The 10,796-nt window shown below is 42.1% G+C and overlaps 1 pseudogene; it reads right to left on the bottom strand.

Moving 5' to 3' along the window:
• Window positions 1-751: 751 nt before the first annotated feature.
• On the bottom strand, window positions 752-3,240 carry LOC146327403 (uncharacterized; annotated as a pseudogene).
• Between the last annotated feature and the right edge of the window lie 7,556 nt (window positions 3,241-10,796).

The raw sequence follows: 10,796 nt of genomic DNA, 5'->3' as shown, positions 1-10,796 counted from the left end.
AGTTCACTTCAGAACACTACTGCCCTGCACAGTTAATCTGATGTTCTGGTTCTTGATTCAGTTATTGATATCAAACAGGACACAAGTTCCTCTGGATTAATCCTACAACAAGATGAATACTATAGAATTAGCTAGAATTGTTGGTTGTTGCTAGTTACTTATATTACAAAAACCAGACATGGCTATTCCTCCTGCAAGGAGACTCTAGAAGACCAGTTCAGGGTTTTCACACTACAACCTGATGTTCTACAGAAAGGATGCCTTATACAGTCAAACATGAACAATACTAATCTTGTTAATGATGCTGTGGTTTGTCGATTGGTTGGCACAATACTACATAGTGCATGTTGTGGATATAATTTTACATGTATGCAATCTGGAAAATGTATAATCTAGTATCTAAATGTTCTGCAACAATGATTTTAAACAAACATAATTTTATTGAGCTCATCTTAAGGGATTAAATCGATCTCAACTGGACTGGTAAAATTGTCTTAGAAGACGTTTCGCCTCTCATCCGAGCAGGCTTCATCAGTTCATGCTCATCAGACTAGATAGGACAGCTCTAGTCTGATGAACAGTAGTTGGACTTCAATTATTTATCCTCTAAGAGAGGCCGCCTCCAGACCAAGAATGGTTTCACTCCCTATTGTGAGGCCTAACGACAGTCGTTTGGGTTGAGTGGGGTGAAACCCCAGTGAGCCAACAACCATCGTTGGGGGGGTCTCACTCGTTAGTGTTCCATTCTGTTCTAACGATGGTCGTTAGGGGCACCTGCAGCCAGGTGTGGCTGGACTCTGTTGTTAGCTTTAGAGGCTAAACTATTGAATCTTTTGGGAAGGGATGAAAGGACAGCATTGTAAGTTGGGGATAGGTGGTGTCTTAGGCCTCCCCCTCTGTTCAGGGATGGCTTCTCAACTTTGACATAGATGGCTTCCCTTACTCCTCTTTCAAACCATCTGTCTTCTGTCAAGAATATGTACATCTTTGTCCTCAAAAGAGTGTGTTGTCTCTTTGAGGTGTAAGTAAACAGCAGAGTCTTGACCTGAAGCGTTAGCCCGTCTGTGTTGTGCCATGCGCATACTTACTTTTTGTTTAGTTTCCCCAATATAAAGGCTGGAGCATTCCTCGCCGCACTGGACAGCATACACCAGATTGTTCTTCTGGGTATGAGGCGTGCGGTCTTTAGGGTGTACCAACCTTTGTCTGAGGGTGTTACCAGGCTTGAAATGTACTGGGATGTTGTGTTTGTTGAAACCCTTCTGAGTTTCTCAGATAAACCTGAGACATATGGAATGACAATGTTGTTTCGTCTGTCCTTCTTTTCTTTCTCCACCAAAATGTCATTTTTCCTCCTGGAATTAGCCACGATTTTTGCAAAGGTCCAGTTGGGATAACCACAGGTTTTTAGGGCCTCCCTTAGGTGTTTGTGTACTTTTTCTCTGGCCTGTCGGCTGGTGGGAACATTATCAGCTCTGTGTTGTAGAGTTCTGATAACCCCCAGTTTATGCTCCAGTGGATGGTGTGAGTCAAAAAGTAGGTACTGGTCTGTGTGTGTGGGTTTTCTGTATACCCCAATGTGGAGGCTTCTGTTGTCTCCAATGTGGACGTCACAATCCAAGAAGGGCAACCTGTTGTCTTTGACATCTTCCCGAGTGAACTTGATGTATTCATCCACTGAGTTAATGTGCTCGGTGAAGGCCTGCACTTCTTGGTTTTGGATTTTGACCCATGTGTCATCCACAAATCTGTACCAGTGACTTGGTGTTGTTCCCTCAAAGGAGTTTAAAGCCTTTGCTTCCATGTCTTCCATGTACAGATTGGCCACAATGGGGGACACCGGTGAACCCATAGCACAGCCATGTTTTTGCCTATAAAACTTCCCCTTAAATTGAAAATAAGTGGTGTTTAGGCAGAGTTCCAGTAGGCGACAGATCTGATCCGCGTTGAGAGAGGATCTGTTTTGAAGTGTTATGTCATGACTCTGACTCTATCTACGAAGTCCATAGAGTTTTTGATGTGATGTGGGGTTTTGCCCACCAGGGGTGCTAGGATGTTGGCAACATACTTAGCAATGTTGTATGTCACTGAGTTAATGCTGCTGACAATTGGTCTGAGTGGAGCCCCTTCTTTGTGTATTTTCGGGAGCCCATAAATGCCGGGAATGGTTTCCTGAGGATATAACCGGTGATATTGTAGACGGTCAATAGTTCCTCCTTTTTGTAATTCCTGTAGGTAGTGTATGATTTTCCTCTTGTAACCACTGGTTGGGTCACGTTTTAGGCTCTCGTATGTGTTAGTATCACTGAGAAGCGAGAGGATTTTGTCATGGTAATCAGTTGTATTGAGAATTACTGTGCATCTCCCCTTATCAGCTGGCAGGATTGTGACGTTCTCATCTTTGCTCAGCGATGCCACAGCTCTTCTTTCCTCGAAAGTGAGGTTAGGGGGGGGGGGGGGCTTGGCATTGGAGAGAGCTGCCGATACTTTCAACCTAAGTTGTTCCCCTTCAGTTAGGTTGTTTTTCCTTATAGCTGATTCAGTAGCCGTGATGAGATCAACTATAGGAAGTTGTTTTGGTGTCATGGCAAAGTTCAATCCTTTGGACAAAACCTCTTTTTCCGGTTGGGTAAGTTCTCTGTCTGACAAGTTCTTTACCCATCTATTCTGCATGTCTTTCTGTGTTGGATTCTCAGATCTTTGCCTCCAAGTGAGCAAATGTGTTTGTGAAAGGTTGTTATTTTTCCGCTGTAACTCTTTAAACTTTCTTGTGTGCCTTTCCTTTGTTTTGTTTTGTTGTGCCATTTGGGCTTTCATGGTAAAGTCCATGACTTTTCCATAAACCCCTTCAGGCAGTAGTGCTGTCAGTTTGTGGAGTATGTTATCAATTTTCACCTTTAAGTTATCAATCGTATAATGGGTCTGTCTCACTCTCTCATTGAGTAGCTGTTCCTGTGCCTTTTTCAGGATGCTGTCGGTCCTGTAGCCTTTTATGGTGGAGCGTAGGCGTAGGCATGATGGTGTGAGGCCATTTTGTCTGCATCTCAGGTTGAACCTGAGGTGGTTCCTGTAATCCGCAACCTTCCAAGCCAACCTTTCATATTCCTGCACCAACTTGAGGGTATCAGACCCAAATTGTTCAGAAATATGCCTGTGAATATTCTCATTCATCCAGGTCATAGTTATCTTAGGGCATTAAATCGATCGCAACTGGACTGGTAAAATTGTCTTAGAAGACGTTTAGCCTCTCATCCGAGCAGGCTTCATCAGTTCATGCTCATCAGACTAGATAGGACAGCTCTAGTCTGAACAGTAGTTGGATTCAAATATTTATCCTCTAATAATAAAAACCTGTGGTTATCCCAACTGGACCTTTGCAAAAATCGTGGCTAATTCCAGGAGGAAAAATGACATTTTGGTGGAGAAAGAAAAGAAGGACAGACGAAACAACATTGTCATTCCATATGTCTCAGGTTTATCTGAGAAACTCAGAAGGGTTTTCAACAAACACAACATCCCAGTACATTTCAAGCCTGGTAACACCCTCAGACAAAGGTTGGTACACCCTAAAGACTGCACGCCTCATACCCAGAAGAACAATCTGGTGTATGCTGTCCAGTGCGGCGAGGAATGCTCCAGCCTTTATATTGGGGGAAACTAAACAAAAACTAAGTATGCGCATGGCACAACACAGACGGGCTAACGCTTCAGGTCAAGACTCTGCTGTTTACTTACACCTCCAAGAGACAACACACTCTTTTGAGGACAAAGATGTACATATTCTTGACAGAAAAGACAGATGGTTTGAAAGAGGAGTAAGGGAAGCCATCTATGTCAAAGTTGAGAAGCCATCCCTGAACAGAGGGGGAGGCCTAAGACACCACCTATCCCCAACTTACAATGCTGTCCTTTCATCCCTTCCCAAAAGATTCAATAATTTAGCCTCTAAAAACCAACAACACAGTCCAGCCACACCTGGCTGCAGGTGCCCCTAACGACCATCGTTAGAACAGAATGGAACACTAACGAGTGAGACACCCCCAACGACTGTCGTTAGGCCTCACAATAGGGAGTGAAACCATTCTTGGTCTGGAGGCGGCCTCTCTTAGAGGATAAATAATTGAAGTCCAACTACTAGTCATCAGACTAGAGCTGTCCTATCTAGTCTGATGAGCATGAACTGATGAAGCCTGCTCGGATGAGAGGCGAAACGTCTTCTAAGACAATTTTACCAGTCCAGTTGCGATCGATTTAATGCCCTAAGATAACTATGACCTGGATGAATGAGAATATTCACAGGTTTATTGAGCTCACTTTTTTCCTTCTTGCACAATAAAATGAGGAATAAAACAGGCATAAGGAAAAATACACAATTTCACTGTCATTTATACATTGTGTCCTCATAAGAAATGCATTACTTCAGTCATTGCTACTTAAATCAAAATCTTTAAATTCAATGAAGTAGCAGAGAAAATAATACAATGGATTAAAAAAATGTAAAAGGTTTATTCAAATTAAATCTAGCCAGTCTGTGTCCATCTCTACCGACTTAAACCGTTTAACATTGGTGTGCTAAACCTGTGTATCAGTCAAGTGAGGATTTCCCTTTAGGGTGATATGGCCTGTGACAAATTCATTTCATCAGCTGTGTCTTTGCCCCCTTTATTGTGCAACAGTCCTGTGCACCTGGATGTTTAGGACAGCACATAGTGGCACATTTAACCTGGCCAAAGTTTTTCAAAACAGTTCCAATCCCAAGGGTCTAAAATGTCTACAGTATTATGTGGTGCAGTGACACTTTACCAAATCATATAAGTGTGACCAGCTGATGACAATTTCTCCCTGATGCATCCACGATATCACATCTTTGGATGATATTGATTCCAAGATGTATTCTGCATCTTTCTTGTCTTTTAGGAAGATGTTAAACTGTAGCAGCAGGTCTTTTTTTTTTTTTTTTTTTTTTTTTTTTTTTTTTTTTTAAACTAGGTTTCAGTCTGTTTGACGTCGCTGAGGACATTGAAAACATTCCTCCTTCTCCTGCTAATGCTAAAGGTGATTTTTTTTAAATGTTTTCTGTGTTGGTATCGACTTGATGTAGTGGTCAAAATTTAGATATACCTTAATTTATTACAAGTAAGCTCTGTATGTATGTGTTAAGTCCAGCAGCCCAAGCGTAAAAGGTCACTTCCTTGAGACTGATTCGTGCTGAGCGGGAAAAATGCAAAAGGATTGAGGAATTGCATGAGTCCTTGCAGGAGCTGCATGATCTGTAGATTTTTCTAACCTCCTCCCAAGTGGCACTAGTCTGTAAGGAAACTGTGGATGTGGTGCCTCTCTGTGACTCATAAGTACAAAACAAATGGTATAAAATTGAAAATATGCTTTTTATTGAAAATTTGTTAATTTTTCCATAAACTTTATTCCTTAGAGACTGGGATGCAGCGGTAACTATTCAAGAGTCTTCACAAGAGGCTGAGGAAACGGGGGATGTGTCTGGATTATTAGAAGGACAAGAGAGCATTGCATCTCAGTTTTCTTCAGAAAATTTAGAGGAGAAACCTGAATCCCAATCAGCTAATGTGGTAATTGATTTTTCTATTGAAATGCAAACTGCACCACACTCGTGTTCTTTGCAGGTAAATCTTTTACATGACTCTCAAACAGGACAAACAGATTTCCAAGGGTCTGAAGATCTGGCTGAAATATCTGAAGGTTTTTTCACTCTGGGCATAGAATCTGTGAATGAGAAATTGAATGGGTTGCAAGGCTTGTTAAATGACGAAATAGGTCAATTGGGTAGCGAGGTGAAACAACAAATGAATTAAAACGTAACGTTGTAGTTCTGTGCTCAGAAAAATTGATGACCTGCATAAGAGTAACAAAGCTTTAATAAACTTGGTTCTGACCCAAGCTAAATCTTTTGCTTTGTTTAGAGATGATCTGTCACGTCAGTCACTTAAAACTAGAAACAGTATAACAAGATTACATAAAAACCAATACCATTTAATTACAACATCTGAGAGTGCTGCAGCTGGTTTGTCTGAGAACAAATAGTATCTTGTTTCACTTAGCCGGTATCATACCCCCTCCTAGAAAAAACTTTCAAACAAAGCGATGGCTCTGGCTGGCCTGCTGGTTTTGTTAATGATGATGATAACTCACAGCCTTGAATACTGGTATGCTAAAAATAATGAATATGTTAGGAAATGTGAGTCACTTTTAGCATCCGGTTCAACATGTAGTTACGGTACACTGAAACAGTGGTCCCAAATTCAACGCTCTACAATTCTGTCTAGGCAAAAAGATGAGAGAAATGTTTAAACGCAAAAGGGCTAGTCATAGTTCTGCTGCTGCTGAGAGGGCCCTCCCTGGCCGGCGATGTACAGGCAGTCTTAAATGCAGATGATGACTAAAACGCTGATCTGTTTATGGAGGAAGTTGCACAGGTTTTACAGAGCAATGACACGTCCATGACTGATGACGAATTAGAGTTTATAGTCACAGTAGCATACAATAGAAATGGTGGTGGTGCACGTCTCAGATTGGGCAGTGTCTTTTATGATGTACTTTTATCCAAAAAGGGACGTTTTTTGTACAACCCCAACAACCATGGAAACAATAACTTATGCTTCTCTCTGTCTTTTGCACATTTTGCTAATGCTGACATGTCCGAGTCTGAAAAACTTGAGTATGCAGTGCGATTGCACGCCTATGTGGGATTTGATCAGACGTATAAAATCTCTCTCTGATGTGACCAAATTTGAAAAACATTTAAAGGTAAAAATCATCGTCTTCCACCACACACTGACCGGGCGCAAGCGCCTGCAGTGTTTCAAAACACATGATAACCCGCACCCGTGTACTGTGTGGTTATACCTTCATAACGACCATTATTATCTGATAGAAAATCAGACAGGTTTTTTCGGTGTCTCCTATGTGTGTCATTATTGCTACAACACATATGAAACCCATGTATCACAACTGTTAAGGTGCAATGTCTGTTTTACAGTGTGTGAAAGTTGCCCAGGTGCAAGCTTGAAATGCAGTGTCGCGCATGAGTGTTTTATACAGCCGATTGAAAAGAGACCCGCAGCAAAAGTACATTTTGTTTGATTTTGAGACTCGGTATCATGACGGTAAGCATGAGGCAAATTTTGTGTGTGCAATGGACATAGACGGAAACAAGTTTTGTTTCAACACCCTTAATTGTGTTAGTGCTTTTGTAAAACACTACAGACGACCTAAATTTAGGGGGTATACATTCAAAGCACATAATGCGTCAGGCTTTGACAATTACATACTGTTGGAGTACTTTGTCAAACATGGAATAACACCTACAGTGACTGAGAGGCAGTAGGGTTATTCTGATGTATGACAATGCATTCCAGCAGCAATGGATAGACTCTTTCAGTTTTTTTACCTATGTGCCTGTCCAAAACACCAGCGGCTTTGAGGACATGGAGAAGGGTTATTTTTCACACAAGTTTAACATCAGGGACAACGAGTACTTTGTTGGGCCCTACGGTGGCAAAAGGTGAACAAAAGGCATGGTCTGACAGTCTGACGAAAAACATTTGATTTTCAGAGATTTGCCGCTACTGCGTCAATGACGTAGACGTGTTGCACAGAGCATGCATTATTTACAGAGAGACGTTTCGAGTGCACACAGCTTGATCCATTTGCCTTTACCACTCTGGCATCCAGCTGCATGGGCGTATTCAAGACACTGTTTTTGCCCAAAGACACGTTAGCTCTCACATAGGAAGGTGCATATGTTGATCAGGAAAAAAATGTATTCAAACGTGTCTATTCAGTGGCTTGAATATGTTTCTCATACAGAAAACATTGAGATAAAACATGCCCTCAATCGTGGTGAACAGCAAATCGGCTCATACTTTGTAGATGGTTATAATGCGGGTACAAAAACATGCTATGAATTTGCAGGGTGTTTTTTCCATGGGTGTGTCAAATGTCATGTTCAGGCCGACTTAAATCCTGTCGCGAAGGTCCCCTAAGGTGTGCTATACCGTCAGTTTAATGAGAAAATAACAGCCTTGAAAACACTACACAGGTGCAGGGTGGTGGTGATGTGGGAGTGTGAATGGTTGTTGTCAGTCGAGTCAAACCTAGCGGTACAAGCTTTTCTGGCCGGTTACAAGAAGCCTGAACACCTCGATCCCCATAAGGCTCTCTTTGGTGGGTGTACAAATGCCATCAAGTTGTACCACCAGGTGGAGAACAACGATGAGAAAATTAGATACTATGACTTTACAAGTCTGTATCCAACCGTTCAGTCTAAAACTGTACCTGATCGATCACCCTCAGATCATCACAAGTAATTTTGATTCCTTAGACAGACAGACAGTCATTTTGGTTTTGTGAAATGCACAGTGCTCCCTCCAAAAGGTCTCTACCACCCTGTTCTGCCCTTCAGGTATCACAACAGGCTCATGTTGCCGCTGTGCAGTAAATGTGCCGAGGATCTGAACCAGACAAGCTCCTGTACGCATGATGACTGTGACAGACAGCTGTCAGGCGTGTGGGTCTCGTTTGAGCTTCAGAAAGCGGTTGAAAAGGGGTACCAGATTGTGAGCATAAATGAAGTGTGGCATTTTCCCAACAAGACACATGTTGTTCAAGGACTATGTCAGAACATTTCTAAAATGGAAGCAAGAAGCTTCAGGGTACCCATGGTATGTCAAAACACCTGAGGAGCAGAAAAAATACATTGACGATTATTATCAAAAAGAGGGTATCAGGTTAGATGCCAATAAAATGCGTGTCAACAAGGCCGTTAGGAGTTGCAACAAACTTCTCCTAAACTCATTGTCGGGAGGTTCAGCATGAGAAGCAACATGCCGTCATGTGAGCTGATCACAGAACCAGCCAGATTTGCACAGCAGATATTCAGTGATCATTTTGATGTGCAGCAGTTCTGTTTAGTCTCAGATGATGTGGCGATGGTGCAGTGGTGTCATGCAGACGATCCAGAATTAAAGATGTAAATGTCTTTATAGGAGCCATGATGACTGCTGATGCCCAACTCATGCTGTACGACCTGCTGAATAAGTTGCAAGAACGTGTTTTGTATTGTGACACAGACAGTGTTGTTTTTACATCGCGTTCTGGTGACTGGGCCCCTCCCCTAGGTCCGTACCTGGGTGATTTGACGGACAAGTTAAACGACGGTGATGTGTGCACAGAGTTTGTATCGGGGGGTCCAAACTGCTATGCATATTGCACAAGGTTAGGGAAAACACAAGTCAGATGCAAAGGGGTGACGCTAAACTCTCAAAACACATCGGTTGTCACCCACGAGTCGTTGAAAGGGTTAGTTCACTCCTTTGTAGCCAATCAGAAAACAGACTCGTTTGATGGTGTCAGACATAGTTACCATGTGCGAGATAAAAAGAAGTTTCATTTAAAAAAACGAAACAGTTGTCAAAAAGGTCCAGGTAGTGTACAATAAGCGCAGGGTGGATTCCTTATGGATATTAAAATGGATCAAGGGTTTGATGGCAGACTACAGCATCCATTAGTTTAGTGGTGAGCAGACCATCAATTGTGGTAAGACATTTTTTGTCAAGAGTGTTATTGAAAATGCATCGAGGGTTATTTCACACCACATGGATAACGCTGTTTACATTTACTCATGCTGGCAACCTTCAATTCCAACTCCTCAATATAAGAGACATCAACTTTGTGAATGGGTTACCCGAATCTCTGTGTGATGATGTATTACTACCCCCTGACAAAAACTATGTTAACAATAGATGATTTAATGAACGACGCCAGTAATAATATAGAAGTACAAAACGTATTTACCAAATAAGTTTGTTGTGCAGGGAAGGAGCTACATAAGATCATTGGCAATAATTCATAATTAATAATATTAATTATGGATTATTAAAAATATTTGATTAATTAATTAGTAATTAATTATTTGCACAACATTTGGTGCCCCGTGTGAGGCCTTGAAGATACCAGATTTATTACAGTATTCACGAATAATCATACCAAATTAATAACTTAAAAAAAAATGGTTGTTGTTGTTGTTGTTGTTGTTGTTGTTGTTGTTGTTGTTTGTTTTCCTTTCCTTCTACTTCTCTTTGCTACCTGCCAAGCATATATACCGGGTTACTTGTGTTTTGTTAAAGGTGTAGTAGTGAATTATTAGAGTAGGAAATTGTCTCTTTTAGCAGGCTAGCACACTAACAGAGTAGGCTAGGAAGAACAGCGTAGTAACACTGCAGCTTGTAAGCCACAGGTTGAAACCCCACACCTGTGCACCTGCATCAACGTTCTGGCCTTCTGTAATTACAGAACTTACAGAACCCTTGTAAGACCCACTGGGTAGGGCACATTCACCACCAGTAGAATGTACTCCCAAACACCCCAGGTGGGTGGAGCCGAAGCTCCTAAAGAGTCACTTGAGCCAGTCTTGAGAGACGTGGTCGTGGCATTCCTTCGCCTCTCCTCGGAAGAAAAGGACAGGCTTAACAGTTACGACCATGAAGACTGTCATTCAGCGCTACAGGAACTCGTGGATTATGCCAACAACCCGGCAGGTAAGCCCGACGTGGAGGGCGAAATGTTCCTAGTGCACCAGCGCAAAACTCACCTGCAAACAATGGGACAACAAGCAAAGGTTGTCCAGTTGCAGCAGGAAATTGCCAGTCTGCAGCACAAAACACAGAGAACCCAGGCTGAGTGTGACCAGGCGCAGGAAGACCTTGATCTCCTGCGCGCTGAGGTTCGTTCTGCTCAACGAAGAGCAAGATGAAGAAGACTGG

Source organism: Lutjanus erythropterus, chromosome 4 (genome assembly GCF_056507025.1).
Source record: "Lutjanus erythropterus isolate fLutEry1 chromosome 4, fLutEry1.hap2, whole genome shotgun sequence".
Lineage (NCBI taxonomy): Eukaryota > Metazoa > Chordata > Actinopteri > Lutjaniformes > Lutjanidae > Lutjanus > Lutjanus erythropterus.
The sequence above is the reverse complement of the archived record's forward strand: the minus strand, read 5'-3'. Positions and strand labels throughout refer to the sequence as shown.